Raw genomic sequence first — 16,244 nt, 5'->3', positions numbered from 1 at the left:
ATGATCATGGCTGATCATCCAACTCAGAACCCTGTACCAGCCTTCCCCACATACCCCCTAATCCCTTTAGCCAAAAGGGCCATATCTAACTCCCTCTTAAATATAACCAATGAATTGGCCTCAACTATTTCCTGTGGCAGAGAATTCCACAGATTCACCACTCTCTGTGTGAAGAAGTTTTTCCTAATCTTGGTCCTAAAAGGCTCCCCCTTTATCCGCAAACTGTGACCCCTCATTCTGGACTTCCCCAACATCGGGAACAATCTTCCCGCATCTAGCCTGTCCAATCCCTTTAGGATTTTATATGTTTCAATAAGATCCCCCCTCAATCTTCTAAATTCCAACGAGAATAAGCCTAGTCGATCCAGTCTTTCATCATATGAAAGTCCTGCCATCCCAGGAATCAATCTGGTGAACCTTCTTTGTACTCCCTCTATGGCAAAGATGTCTTTCCTCAGATTAGGGGACCAAAACTGCACACAATACTCCAGGTGTGGTCTCACCAAGGCCTTGTACAACTGCAGTAGTACCTCCCTGCTCCTGTACTCGAATCCTCTTGCTATGAATGCCAGTTGAAACCATAGTAGAAATGCAAATGGAAATTAAAAAACTGCAAACACTGGGAATTTGAAATTGAAACCAGAAAATGATGGCAAGTTCAGAAAATCAGGCAGCATCTGTGGAAAGAGTAACAGCTAGTGCTTCGGATCCAGTTTCTGATGATGCTTATTGTCTTATTTTCTTTCCACAGATGGTGCCCAACTAGCTGAGGGTCATTAGCATTGTTATGTAAGTGGAGGCTTTGTTAAGCTGGATTTTCTTTTTACCCAAGCCCATTTAAGTAGTTTAACAGTCATGAGTGCCTGGATAATAATGTGAATTCCATTTACTGTCTATTATCGTCTCTTTAGCCCAATGGAAATTATAAACACTGAACTTCCTTCAAGTTCACATAAATCAATTGCAGGTTCTAAAGGACTGGGGAATTTTACGTGTTTTATATTACAACAGCTGGTTCAGAATATTCACTTCTCTTCGTTCTCTTGCTTTCTCTTGATCCCTACACCCGACAACAGATCCATCCTGATTACCAAGTTAGTGCTTCACATACATGAGCTCCCTGCAATTATACCTGTTCAAGGATTTTTCAAATTGCAACCATATTTTCAAGGTGCAGCAGGAAACAAGATTACTTATCTAGTGCTTTATTGCTATTCTTTAAGTGTAAAATAAAACTCTACTGAGACCTACTCTACATTTCTTTTCATGCATTTTTATTGCATTATTATAAGTCACATTAAAATCTGAAAAGCTTCCCCAATTGAGGCCCTTAAACACGTTGCACCTGATGCGCATGAATGATGGTTAAATGAGCTCAGACATGAATTTTCATATTTAGTATATGGTGTGAGTTTGGACTTTGCTTCAGTGCTGATTGTAAAGGCAAATTTGCTCTCATTTTTCCTTTGGCAATAATCTAATGAGATTTGCGGGAATTTTGTGCATAACTTGACATTGGTAGAATAGGATTGGAAATAAGAACATTTCTGGATCTGATACCTTGGGCATAAGAAGCCATTGTCAGCCACGATAGGGAATCAACCAGGCTAGGGATTGAGTGTGGGACATTTATTACCTGCAAGGTTCAGTATAAAATCAAGCAGTGCATGGAACCACCAGGGTATGAGTTCATATCAGAAGTTATCTCCATGTAGCAATAATGAAGAATGCAGTGGTGAAAATTAGAACTTGCAGGCTTTCTTTATCCACAACATCACTGAAATATCACAACAGCTATCCATTTCTTTGATCTTGTAGGACCAAAAACAATTACTTTCGATGAGAGCACTCATTGCTCTTGTGAATACACAAGAGCACAATTAAGGCTCTTCACATTGGACAAACTATGGTTAGATACAGCCTCATTTACTATTTCCTGAGATACCAAATACACCTGAGGATGCAATATGCTTATACGTTCATGTCCATCTGTCATAGATTAGTTGTTGTGCTCTTACTGAAGACAAAGAACATGAGAACATAAGAATGACAAGCAAAGGAAGACCATATAGCTCTGTGATCATCAAAGGTCTATTTGTTCATCTTGCAATAATATCATCTTTGAAGCCATACTTCAAATTCACATGCAAGTAAGGCAGAAGCTGGAAATATGAAATAGAGGCAAAAAAGTCAGGAAACATTCGGTAAAGCAGATGACTGTAATGGAAAGACAAACATAGCCATTCTCTCAAGTTAATGATCTTTCAGATGCCTTGTTGCAATATGATGGCATTTCCACTTTGGTTGACAGCTTACTGCATTCACAAAAGTATTATGAGTGACAACCAAGCTTGTTTTGTCATTAACTGGAGAAGGTATACGTTCATTAATATCCAGGTCCAATGAGCCAGGATTATTCCTGATCTCCACGATTGTCTATTTAGAGTTTGCATGTTCTCCTTTAATTATAGAGGCTTCTTCCAGATGTCTTGGTTTCTTACTACATCTCACAGGCATGAGGTTTGATAGATTATTTGACCACCGCACATTTGCTGAGAGCATAAGTGAGTTGTAGAATGTGGGAGGAGTTGGGAGTGTGGGAGAATGAAATGGGTTCTTGATGGTTGTGGTCATGATGGCGCGAGCTGCACCATCCAAGAATATCGTGGCTCAGGTCTAATTGTTTTTTTAGTGGATTTGTAGGAATGGCTTTTGGGTGCAGTGGTGGAGTTGGGAGACAAATTAGGATTTAGGGACAGGGATGGTGGAGAGTTAGAGGTCAGGAGCTGTAGATGAAGAGTCTGGTCAGGAGTTGCATTAGGGCCAGTAAACCTTTGTGAGGTCACTGGGGTTTGAAGTCTGGAATTTGAGGCTGGAAGGTCAAACCCATGATCGTCAAGTTCTGGAGTCTCGGCCTGAAGGTCAAATCTGTGATTGGCAAGTCCTCGAGTCGTTACCCCAAGGTCAACTGAGTAGGCAGTTGGTGGCCCTATGTTTGTGAGTCTGAGAATCCAAGGACAAGGACTGGAGGCCCAAAGGTGGCCTGCCGTTGGGTTGGAGGCCTGACTGTGTGTGACTGAGTGGATGTGAGGGCGGGAAAACAGATTGTTTTGCTGTGTTGTCTTGTTTAGATTTGTTGTTGTTGCTGCTCACGTTGTTCTACTGCACCTGGTGGGCATGCTGTGTTGACGCCAGAATGTGTGGTGACTTGTAATGGGCTGCGTTGATCAGAACCAAACTATTTGAGTGTCCAGGAGATATGGTAATAAGTGCACAAACACAACAAAGTAACTTCAGTCTAATTTATTATCATAAAATAGAAAGCACAAGTAAACTGCACAATATACTACGTGGCACGTCACAATGTTTTCCACAAAGATTTCAGGGCTCACGATTATTACTCATCACTTGATTATCGCTGTTGTCAGGAACTCCGAATTCTGACTCACTCATGAAAACACCCCCGGGTCCTAGGCTCTGATCGTGATTTCTGGCCCTCAGCTGAAGTCCAACAAAACCAGGGAAAGGCACCCCCAATAAATATGACTTTCACAAGTTCAGGGAGACATTCAGAAACAGACAAACTCTTTGATTTTTTTGTCTCAACACAGCCTGTCGTTTTTCAAGTATATCCTGTGCATATTAACAGAGTCCTCATAAATCAATTAGACCTTCTCGTCCATTAGTCCATTAATGTTTTGGACACAACTTTCCTTGGACTTACAAAAGAATATTAATATTACATTCAAGTGATAAGCCTGAATCCAAAAAAGAATCTATCAAGCCAATTTGACAGACTCTAAGAAAAAAATCCATCAACCTACCTCTCAAAGTGACCAAAAGACAGTTAGTCATTAACAGACATCCTCACGTTAACAGTGCCTGAGACTAAAAAAGAATCCAGCCGCTATCAGCAAACATTAGACATTAACAGACCTACAGGATTTACCTTGTACAGATACTCTGCAAACATTACTCACTACCAGGCATACAAAACCCACATAAAGAGTTAAATTGTCATTTCACACTGTTCAGGCATTCATCCAATGTTTTACAAAATTTAATATAACACATTCCACACATTGAAGGTAAAAGACACTCAGAATTTTTCTGCTTTAGATGAAGAATACATATTAATATCCCTTGAATGATTAAAAGCATTATTATTGCAATTATTAAAATATGAACAATTATACAATATTCACATTAAAATATATGTACCCATTCCTCAGAGGCGTTAACAACATCTTGTTGATGATCCAAACAAAATGATTAAGATCTACAAACACTACATTGTGATCAGGGATGCAAAATTCAAATTACAATCAATTTGGCACTTCACTTGTTTCAGAGGAAAATGTCATCTGAGGCCAATCACTCTAGATTTACAACATTCCCTCACACTTGTAGCCCCCAATTAACACACATCACATAATGTACATCTTTTCCCAGAACAATAATATCATTTTCACAAATCGCAAGGTATCATTGGCTCGTCGGGTATCAACAGAAGTCGACATCCAAAATAATACAAAACAAGGTTTAAAAAAGAACAAAGCAAGAACCGTTGAAAAAAATCTGAAGAGATAGAAGCATTCATCAATTCCCCCTATCCACGTACACACAGGATGGGTCTATCCTTGTACCATCACCCAACATGTATTTCCTTGTCCATTGACCAATAATCTCACGCTCCAACGGAGAGGAAGATGGGTATGTCACAAACACTTTATCCTCCCCACCCCCACTTTGCAGAACTGAATTGGCTCTTTATCAGTGCATTCAGTTGTGCCATCAGGAACAAAATGAATTGATTGTCCTGTCATTAACAAAAAGGTAGTATCTGCTTTCAAGGGGCAGTTGTTCAATTCATACAAAGCACAGGAAAGGACAGGTAACCATCCAGATAAGCTATGGGCAGGAATATGTAAATGAATTTGCTGTTTTAATAAGGCATTCATTTGTTCAAACAAACCACCGGCCTGTGGATAATAGGGGACATGGAAGAACCACTGCACACCATGAGAGAAAGCCCACTCTTGTACCCTGGAACCCATAAAGTACGAACGATAATCGGCTTAAGTTCCAAAGGAATCGTGTACGCAGACACAAAGTGTTCTCATCTCCAAAGCTACCACCCTGTTTAGCTTTGACAGTAGGGAATTCCATCAAAGTACCAGAATAATCATCCACCATAGTGAACAGGTACTAGAATCACTTCTGTAAAGGAAGGGAACCGACATAAGCTAATTGCCGAATCTGAGCAGGGGCATGCCCATGGCGAATGGCAGCCAAGGGTCGTTTTAAAAGCTGTTGGCCCATAGTTTCTAAACAGCACACAATTTCCTTCCTCCGTACGAGCTATAACAGTGAGAAGGAACAATCCCTGAAGCCTAGACCACTCCATGTTACCCTGTACCCCAAATGACCACAAGGCTCATGGGCCCTCTGAGCAAGTAGCAATAACGGGATTTGAAGCCGGGGGCTAGATGTCACCATGTCAACACAAGCAAGTTTGTCAGCAATGTTGCTACATCTTGTCATTGGTGAATTATCTTTCAAGTGGGCGTTGACATGGTAAACTGTAATGGTGACGTGTGATGATAGGATCCAAATGTCCTTCCATAACTCTGCTCCCCATAATAGTTTCAGGCTGCTAGTTCCACTGAGGAAACCAGACAGCAAGAAGAATTGGTATAAATATGGGCCACTTTGGTTTTGTGCACAACAGAATGCACTGCTACAAGCTCTGCATATTGACTTGACCCATCAGCGCTTTACTTCTTCAGAACTTGTTGGGTGAGAGAGTCAAAGACAGCAGCCTTCCAACAATGACACCATCCTTCCATATCGCAGAGCCGTCAGTGAACCAGACGTGCTGCAGGAGAGCAGGAGTCTGAAGGTCCAGTGGAATGCCTCACACAGCAGGCAAAGCTTCGACCAAAGTAGTTTAAGGCGTGGGTGACATAGCCTGAGGGGACTCAGCAACCAGTTCATGTAGTAGTTTATTAATTCTGTCTGGTCCTTTAGATGCTCGTTCAGAAATATACCACTTTCACGCGACAATTGAATGCTATTGTGCATGCCCTACCATATGTGTCAAAGAGTACCCATCCCATAATAGGAGGGTCAGGGCAGAGGGATATGAGAGAATCCACCATCTGTGTTTCAGTCTCTATCAAAGCCCAGTAACATGCAAGAAGCTGTTTTTCAAACATAGTGTATCCGGTGGCAGCAACAGGAAGCTTTCAGGACCAGAAACGGAAGCATATTCCTTCCTCCATACTTCTACCACAGACAACTACATCATTTTTAACAGAAACTTGCAACAGGAGGCCCTCTCGACAAGGAGATGGGCTAAGGCCACAGCGACGCTTAGGGCCTCATACAAAACTAAGTCTCTTTCTGGTCACAGTGTACAAGGGTTGGAGGTGCATAGTCAAGTGGTGTATGTGGCATTGCCAGTATCCCAAAAGGCCAACAAAGCATTGGGCTTTTTGCTTTGATGTAGAGGGTGCTATGTCTAGGATCTTATTTCTGACCTTATCGGGAATTATCCTTATCACCCTTGGTCTAGTGTATTTCTAAAATATGGTCCCTGTATTTTTTTAATCAGGGTTAATTTCCCATCTCCTCAATAGCATGTGATCAATCAAACTATTAAGAGTTTTGGAAAACTCCTCTTCAGAAGATCCCCACGATAGTACATCATCTATATAATGAGCTACTTTAATGCTGGGGGTTAGGACACACTCATGCACATCCCGTGCCACCACACTACGGTGTTTAGTAGGACTATAGACATATCCCTGTGGAAGCCGTGTAATGATGTACAGAAGGCCATTCCATTCCATGTAAAAGCAAACTGATCTTGGGACTGCTGAGCAATCGGGACGGAGAAGGAAACATTAGTCAAGTTGATAACTACATAATAAATGTCAGTGCTGCAAGAAAAGTCCTCAATCAATGTCACAACATCTGGAGCAGCTGTGGCCAGAGGGGCAGCAAAACAATTTAACTGGAGAAAATCAGTGGTCATGTGCCATGAACCATCAGGTTTCCAAACGGGGATATTATAAGGGCGTGAGACAGGATGCAGAACCCCCAAGTTTAGGAGGGACTGGACTATCTCATTGATTTCCTTATGCCCCCCCCCCGCCCCCGGAGACGATATTGCTTGGCAACTACTATTTGTGATGGCAAAGATATAAAGACGGGTTCCCGCTTTCCCTTTCCAGGTACCTGGGAGATGAGTATGAAGAAAGACTAAGGAGGTCCCTCACCAACAGCGAGAAAGACCTTTGTTCATACAGCATCTGTAAACGATCCCCCATATCTCTGTATATAGATCTGGATTACCATGTTATAAGATAACGTCAGGTCCAGTGTGCACCAGGGTGACTCGCTGCTGCTTATTGCCATCTTTATTTTTATAATTTATTGTGATACAGCACAGGATAGGCCCATTTGGCCCTTCGAGCAATGCCTCCCAGCCATCCCCAATTTAATCCTAGACTAATTTACAATGACCGTTAACCTGTCTACCAGTACATCTTTGGACTGTGGGAGGAATCTGGAGCACCTGGAGGAAACTCATGAGGAAAACATCCAAATTTCTTACAGGCAGCAGCGGAAATTGAGTCCGTGTCGCCTGTACTGTAAAGCGTTGTGCTAACAACTACCCTGCTGCCCCTGTGATCACCAAAAAGTAGTAGGTCCGTACGGCCTCAGGTCTCCCTCTGGGACGCCGGACATATGAGTTGCAATGGCAACAGCGGCAGCCCCGTAGCCTTGGACACACTCCAGGATGAAACCAGGGAACATCCCACTTTTTGGGATTGACATTACATTCCAGTGTAGGGGCTGGAAGGGCGACAGTTCTCTTTGTCTAGGCTGTTGACTGCTGCCCACCTGGGTCACAATGCTCATACTGTGACACATAAAGAACACCAGTAGGTGTTCCCAGTAGTAAGAACTCATGACTCCTGCAGGCAGCTCTACCGCTTCCCTTGGGTATGTTGGTTGTTAACACAAAGAACCATTTTGCCGTATGCTTCCATGTACTTGTGATGAATAAATCTGAATTTTGGTGGACGTAGTGGACCAAAAGACTTGATTCTGTGCCACATGGCTTTGTGTGGTGGTGCTTATTTTTATTGCTGGCCTTTGAAAAACGAGAAAGATCCATGGTGGAAGCTTCTGTATGTGTGGAACAGAAGAAGGGCTGAATTTGTGTGTGCCAAATTCGGACAGTAAGCACCTGCAGTTATTGGAAAGGGAAGGTAAGATTCTGGGAACCAGTGTTTCTTACCAAAAGACAAAAGATAAAGAATGTCCTAAGCCGTGAATCCCAAAACAAGGGAGAAATGTTCAGATAATTTATAGATCCAACTAAGAATCCAGGATCTGCTGCATTCAGTCTGACAACCTCCTTCAAAAACGCTGTAGAAACAACACTGTTGATATGTATAACAATTAATTTCTGTAGCTTGCCCCAGCAGTATACTGACCACATGCATTCAATGGCTTCAAGGAGACAAGAGTATGTGGTTTTATAATGTTAACACTGCGTTGTGCTCTCTGGCACTAATGCAATGGATTCCGCAGAGATGCATTTATATGTGCTTAATACAATACTGAGATCAGGGCATATTTGTGGTAATGAAGTACTAACTGAGAGTGGGATAATAATTACACCTATTTCTTTGTTCTTATTTTACACACTGTAAGACTATAAAAGATCCATATACCCTTGAGCATAATGCTGCACTGAGCTTTTATATTATGTATTATCATAGAAATAACACGATTTTGTAAAAATACATTGCAAAAATACAGATGAACATTATTATTTGAGTGCAAACAACAGGAATTCTGCAGATGCTGGAAATTCAAGCAACACACATCAAAGTTGCTGGTGAACACAGCAGGCCAAGCAGCATCTATAGGAAGAGGCGCAGTCGACGTTTCAGGCCGAGACCTGACGAAGGGTCTCGGCCTGAAACGTCGACTGCGCCTCTTCCTGTAGATGCTGCTTGGCGTGCTGCGTTCACCAGCAACTTTGATGTGTGTTGCTTATTATTTGAGTGATTTTTTTATAAATAAGTATTTCCATTTCCACAAAGGAACTTAGGGTTTCAGGATTATATGAGATTAGCAAATTATTCGCTGTGATGAAAAGTTTCAAAATGACCAGGAAAGGTCAAAAATAAGGTGCTCAGAATAAGTGGCAGAGTCTACAGACTGGTTTTAATTCAAAGGGGAATCAGGTAGGGAATTGCATTGCAACATATGTATGAAAGATTCAGGAAATTAAATGGATGTGTGATGGAGCGATACGGACATACAGCCTGCAGACGGGTCCTTTGGCACATGGAGTCTGAACCCACCACAACTACCATTTACACTAACCCTACTTTGCATCATCCTTCACTGTGGAAGACTCCAGCAGTACATATGCCAGAAATTCAAGAGTGTCAGGGGCCAGAAGTTAGTGTAGTTGTTATTACAAAGGAGGAAATGCTTGGGAAGCTAAAAGGCCTGAAGGTAGATAAGTCACCTGGATGAGATGGACTCCATCCTAGGACTCTGAAAGGGGTTGCTTAAGAGATTAACGAGGCATTAGTAGTAATCTTTCAACAAGCACTGGATTCAGGAACGGTTCCAGAGGACTGAAATGCCATTCCACTCTTTAAGAAAGGAGGGAGACAAAAGACATGAAACAATGGGACAGTTAGCCTGACTTCAGTGGTTGTTAAGATGTTGGAGTCAATTATTAAAGATGAGGATTTGGGATACTTGGAGGCCCTTGATAAAATAGACCAAAGTCTGCATGGTTCCCTTAAGGGAAAATCTTTCCTGACAGATTTGATGGAATTCTTTGAGGAAATAACAGGCAAGATATAGAAAGGAGCTCTAGTAATCCTGCCCTCAAGCATATTGATTACCTCCCTCCACCCCTGAATTCGAGTGTAACCTGTCCTTTTTGTGTAGGTCATATATTCCATAGAAGAAATCCCAATGATCCAGCAATCTGCTGGGGAAGCGTATGGACATGCACTTTAGTAGATGAAATAAAGGCATAGACCATTTTCTAAATGGGAAGCAAATTTGGAAATCAGAGGTGCAAAGCTTGAGAGACTTTGTGAAGGATTGAATTGGTGGTAAGGAAGGCAGATGCAATGTTAGCATTTATTTCAAGAGGACTGGAATATAAACGTAAGGTTGTAATGCTGAGTCATTATAAGGCATCAGTCAGACTGTACTTGGAGTAGTGTGAACAGTTTTGGCACCCTTATCTAAGAAAGGAGTGCTGGCATTCGAGAGGGTCAAGAGGAGATGCACAAAAAAGATCCCGAGTATATAAGGTTTTATCCTATAAGGAGAATTTGATGGCTTTGCGCCCATATACAATGGATTTTAGAAGAATGGGGGGAATCTGAATGAAACCTATCAAGTTATGAAAGGCCTCGATAGAGTTGATGTGAGCAGGATGCTTTCTACAGTAGGAGCATCAAGGACCAGAGGGCACAGCCTCAGAGTAGAGGGACGTCCCTTTAGAACAGAGATGAGGAGGGATTTCTTTAGCCAGAGTGTGATGAATATGTGGAACTGATTGTCACAAATGGCTGTAGAGCCAAGTCATTGAGGGTATTTAAATCTCAGGTTGATAGGTTCTTGATTAGTAAGGGTGTCAAAGTTTAAAAGGAGAAGGTTGAAGAATGGCGTTCAGAGAGGTAATACTTCGGCCATAATAGAATGGCTGAGTGGATTTGATACGCCAAATGGCCTGATTCTGATCCTTTGTCTTACAGACTCATTGTCTACATGAATCCCCTTGTTTAATTCTCTCCCACATTCTCATGAACTGACCCAGATTCTACCAACCCAATAAGAATAATTTACAGCAATCAATTAACCTATCAATCTGCAGATCACCAGGATATAGGAGGACAGTGGAGCATCCGGAAAAAGTCCAGTGAGTCGCAGGAGTCCACATTGACATCACCCAAGGTCAGGGTGAAACTCAGGTCAGTGGCCCTCTGAAGTAGCAGTTCTACTTGTTGTGTCACTATGCAGTCCTGTGATTCTGGAGAGAAAAGAATCACCTCAAATGAACATGATTCAAGTCTATATTAAATGGTCCCTTGGGCACAACTATCTTTTGGGCCCTTCCTCAGCCTCTATGTGACCTGATTGCTTTCCGTTCCGTTGTCTGTCAGTATTAATCCCTTATTTTCAAATCTAACTTTTCCCTCTCCTGAAATTGCTCCGTTTTCCCATATCCTGTCAATATAATTTAAACCATCCCAAGAAGCAAACTTTCTAGTGAAGATATTGTTATAAACCTGAAGAGCTCCAACCTTCCCAATTTATGTATGACCTATGACTGATAATACAAAACTTAGTGCTCCAAGAACCCCTTGCTCTATTTTTCAGTCAAAAATTCACTTGCACTTTCTTTCTACTTCTCTGCTCACTGTTGCATGGATTTGCTCAAGTTCATTGTCATGGGCATACATACACAGGGTAAAATTGCCATGAAAATTAGCTTTTTGCAGCAACAGCAGCACAGTACGTCTCAAACTTGACAAACATAAATTAATATAATTTAAATAAACATAGCATTAGTAGTAATCTGGGGATTGCTATTCTGTTACTTCTGCTTTATAATATTTTTCTGTAGTCACAGAAGCTACAAACAATGACGTCAGTAATTGAGCCCAAGGTCCAACCCCACTGGCTGACTCTCTCACCACATGAGTCCATTCAAAACCTCATCAGACTCTCCACAATGTTGCAGACAATATCTTTTTAACCCACAAAAGCAAAAGTTAGGGAGAACAAATGACTTTCACAAACAAGCATCAAATTATTTCCATTAAAAAATAACGTTTGAATATTAGAGAAAATCACAGTTGGCAAAATAGTGGCAAGTTCAATTTGAGATCTATTGGAAAAAGGGATCAATTTGTTGCAGTCTGATGACACTTTGCTGTTCATAATGATTCTTTTTAATGTATTATTTTCTTCACTCATTGCAAGTTCACTATTAAATGCTTGTCACTACTCTCAAACTGAGTGGTTTACTCAGCCTGCCATTTCAAAGACAATAAATGGGTCTGGAGTCACTTATGGGCTAGAACCAGTTTCTTTCCCTGAAGTAAACTGGTGAACCATACAGGTTTTTTTTTTACAAAAGTTTGCAGTTTTGTTGTCATTATTACAAAGACTAGATTTTAAAAGAAATCCATGTCTTAATTTTAAACTCCATATCCACCATCATGGAATTTGAACTCATAACTCTGGGTTTCTAACGTACATGATTAGATGACTAGTGCAGAGACTTTTGCTTTGTCCCACCACCTGACTCTCAGTGTTAGCACACTTGGTCTACACCAGCTGCATCTGTGAACCAAGCACTACTAGTCCAAGATTCATCATCAATGCGAATAAACTCTTCCGGGCTACAGCCACCAGATCTGGCTGCAGAGGGCCTGAGAAGATGCAGTCCCTCCAAGGATGTACAACCGGTCACTTAATATCACCACTGTGCCAATCTCAACTTTGCCACTGTTAAATACTATCAACATTTTTAAACACATCTGCCAATAGAAACCCTTAAAAGCTGTTAAAATGAAGTAAAAATTTGAAATACAAGGTTTTGGTGGAAAATTTAAATGCACCCAAAAAATCTAATAAATGGTTACAAATATTAAACTGAATCAGAATGGTTATAGAATTCCCATTTGATTTAAATGCACAGTACTCCAATCCCCATTGAAATCAGTAGGCTTTGCAGATACTGAATCAGGTTTCCAAGAGCCAATTACCAACAAATTCCAAGCCTATGTCACTGAAATTACCAGCAGCAGCTCTGCGCCTAGACTTAATAGCAAGCTTAGTTTGGGAAACCACAAATTCATTTGAATTCATGAGATTGAAATTTAAACATTAGGATCCACTTTATTTTATTAGTTCCAAAATAGTTGGAAATTACTTAAAAAAAAACTTTAACTGCAAAGAAACCAATTGGATTCTCCTAAAAACTATTGATTTTTTTTTTATCTTTACTGTTCTTTATTTTCCATTCAGCTTCCATTTTCTCTGTAGGGTTGTATTTGCCAGTTTATTGTTCTTCAGATTTCAGTCACCCTGCACATCCTTCAGTCTGATGCTTTTCTTCAACAATGATAGTCAGTGTTTAAAAGACCACATTTTGTTTTAGTTCACACTCCTCCCCTGGCAGCCTATCCAAAAACCCTATCCTTCCCAGACTATTCAAATTTAACCTACAGGACTGGAATCTCTCAAAACGCAAGCAGATGAGATGGGGTAGAGAATACTTAACTTTGTCAGCCCGACCACTTGATATAAAAGCATTAAATACATATTGGAATGGTATGAAGCACTTGGTTCTGTCTGTCCCAGTACCAACTACTGTTCACCACATCTAACTTTTCACCTTTCTCTCTAACACTGCCCCTTTGTTCCTATTATTCAGTGAGGATAGTTTAAACTCTCCCCAACAGCAAGAGTACACCGTAAAGCTCTGTTCAGCCCCACATTGTAGAAAGGGTGCGACTGCACTGGAGAAAGCACAGAGGAAATTTGCAAAGTAACTGACTGGCTAAGTTGACAATGAAAAAGGATCTTGTGCTTTCCAGGCATATATGATAAATAAACCCCTTTTGGGCTTCTGGCTAGATACAAGTATCAATTAAAACTGACATTTCAATGGCGAACTCTGCCATCTTCATCAGGGATAATACCTGGGCATGTCTAGTCCAGTGGTAATAATACCCCCATTGACTGTCCCTCCTAATTGGTTAGGCCTCATCCAATCAGGCTTCCATTCTCCCACCTTGTTTACAACCAAATTGCAGTTCTTACTTAGAGTGAGAACTTTGCATTTGTTAAAATTCTTTTCCTCTAGTTGACAATGTTTCTCTGGAGTAAACAAAACTGAGGGAAGATTTAATTGAGCTACCAACAATGTAAGGATACACACAAAATGCTGGAGGTACTCAGCAGGTCAGGCAGCATCCATAGAAATGAACAAACAGTCGATGTTTCGGGCTGAGACCTTTCTTCAGGACTGGAAAGGAAGGGAGAAGATGCCTGAGTAAAAAGACCGGAGGGAAAAGAGGATAGCTTAAGGTGATGGGTGAAGGTGTGTGAGTAGTAAAGGGCTGGAGAGGAAGGAATCTGATAAGAGGAGACAGTGGACACATAGAAGAAAGAGAAGGAGGAGGGGTACCAACGGGAGGTGAAAGGCAGGTGAGAAGAGGTAAGAGGTCAGAATAGGAATAGGACAAGAGGGGAGGGGGAATTTTTTTAATGGAAGGAGAAACTGATACTCATGCCATCAAGTTGGAGGCTATTCACGTGAAATATAAGGCTTTGCTCCTCCACTTTGAGGGTGGCCTCATTGTGACACAAGAGGAGACCATGGATCAAGAATAGGAACAAAGGGGCAGTGTTAGAGGGAAAGGTGAAAAGTTAGATGTGGTGAACAGTAGTTGGAACAAGAATGAGAATAGGAATCAAAATATTGGTTCATTGGGAAGTCTATCTTTCGGCAGATGGAGCGGAGGTGCTTGACAAAGCAGCTCCCCAACTTACGATGGGTCTCACCAACGTAGAAGAGGCTTGCATTGGGAGCATCGGATACAATAAATAACCCCAGCAGATTCGCAGGTGATGTGTTAGGTCACCTGGAAGGACTGTTTGGAACTCTGAATAGAGGTGAGGGAGAAGCTGAATGGGTGAGGTGTCTCACCTTGGCTGCTTGCAGGGATAAGTGCCGTGAGGGAGATTAGTTGGGAGGGACGAATGGACAATGGAATCATGGAGACAGTGATCCCTGTGGAAAGCAGAGAGTATTGAATTGGCTTTATTACTTACATCCTTCATATACATGAGGAGTAAAAATCTTTACATTGCATTTCCATCTAAATGAGCAATGTGAGATTTATAGTAACTTGTAGTAAATAGTATTTACAACAGGACAGTCAATATAACATAGAAATACAATTGTATCAGCATGAATTAATTAATCTGATGGCCTGGTGGAAGAAGCTGTCCCGGAGCTTGTTGGTCCTGGCTTTTATGCTGCAGTACCGTTTCCCAGATGGTAGCAGCTGGAAAAGTTTATGGTTGGGGTGGCTCGGGTCCCCAATGATCCTTTGGACCCTTTTTACACACCTAACTTTGTAAGTGTCCCAAATAGCGGGAAGTTCACATCTATAGATGCACTGGGTTGACCGCACCTCTCTCTGCAGAGTCCCACAATTGAGGGAAGTACAGTTCCCATACCAGGCAGTGATGCAGTCAGTCAGGATGCTCTCAATTGTGCCCCTGTAGAAATTTTGGGAAATGGAGGCGATACGGGTGAGGACAGCATCAATATGAGGGGTAACTTTGAAGGTATGAGTCGTGAATTAGCTAAGATAGACTGGCAAATGACACTTAAAGGATTGACGGTGGATATGCAATGGCAGGCATTTAAAGGTTGCATGGATGAACTACAACAATTGTTCATCCCAGTTTGGCAAAAGAATAAATCAAGGAAGGTAGTGCACCCATGGCTGACAAGAGAAATTAGGGATAGTATCAATTCCAAAGAAGTAGCATACAAATTAGCCAGAGAAAGTGGCTCACCTGAGGACTGGGAGAAATTCAGAGTTCAGCAGAGGAGGACAAAGGGCTTAATTAGGAAGGGGAAAAAAGATTATGAGAGAAAACTGGCAGAGAACATAAAAACGGACTGTAAAAGCTTTTATAGATATGTAAAAAGGAAAAGACTGATAAAGACAAATGTAGGTCCCCTGCAAACAGAAACAGGTGAATTGATTATGGGGAGCAAGGACATGGCAGACCAATTGAATAATTACTTTGGTTCTGTCTTCACTAAGGAGGACATAAATAATCTTCCAGAAATAGTAAGGGACAGAGGGTCCAGTGAGATGGAGGAACTGAGCGAAATACATGTTAGTAGGGAAGTGGTGTTAGGTAAATTGAAGGGATTGAAGGCAGATAAATCCCCAGGGCCAGATGGTCTGCATCCCAGAGTGCTTAAGGAAGTAGCCCAAGAAATAGTGGATGCATTAGTGATAATTTTTCAAAACTCGTTAGATTCTGGACTAGTTCCTGAGGATTGGAGGGTGGCTAATGTAACCCCACTTTTTAAAAAAGGAGGGAGAGAGAAACCGGGGAATTATAGGCCGGTTAGCCTAACGTCG

Source organism: Mobula hypostoma, chromosome 24 (genome assembly GCF_963921235.1).
Source record: "Mobula hypostoma chromosome 24, sMobHyp1.1, whole genome shotgun sequence".
NCBI classification, from domain to species: domain Eukaryota; kingdom Metazoa; phylum Chordata; class Chondrichthyes; order Myliobatiformes; family Myliobatidae; genus Mobula; species Mobula hypostoma.
The sequence above is the reverse complement of the archived record's forward strand: the minus strand, read 5'-3'. Positions refer to the sequence as shown.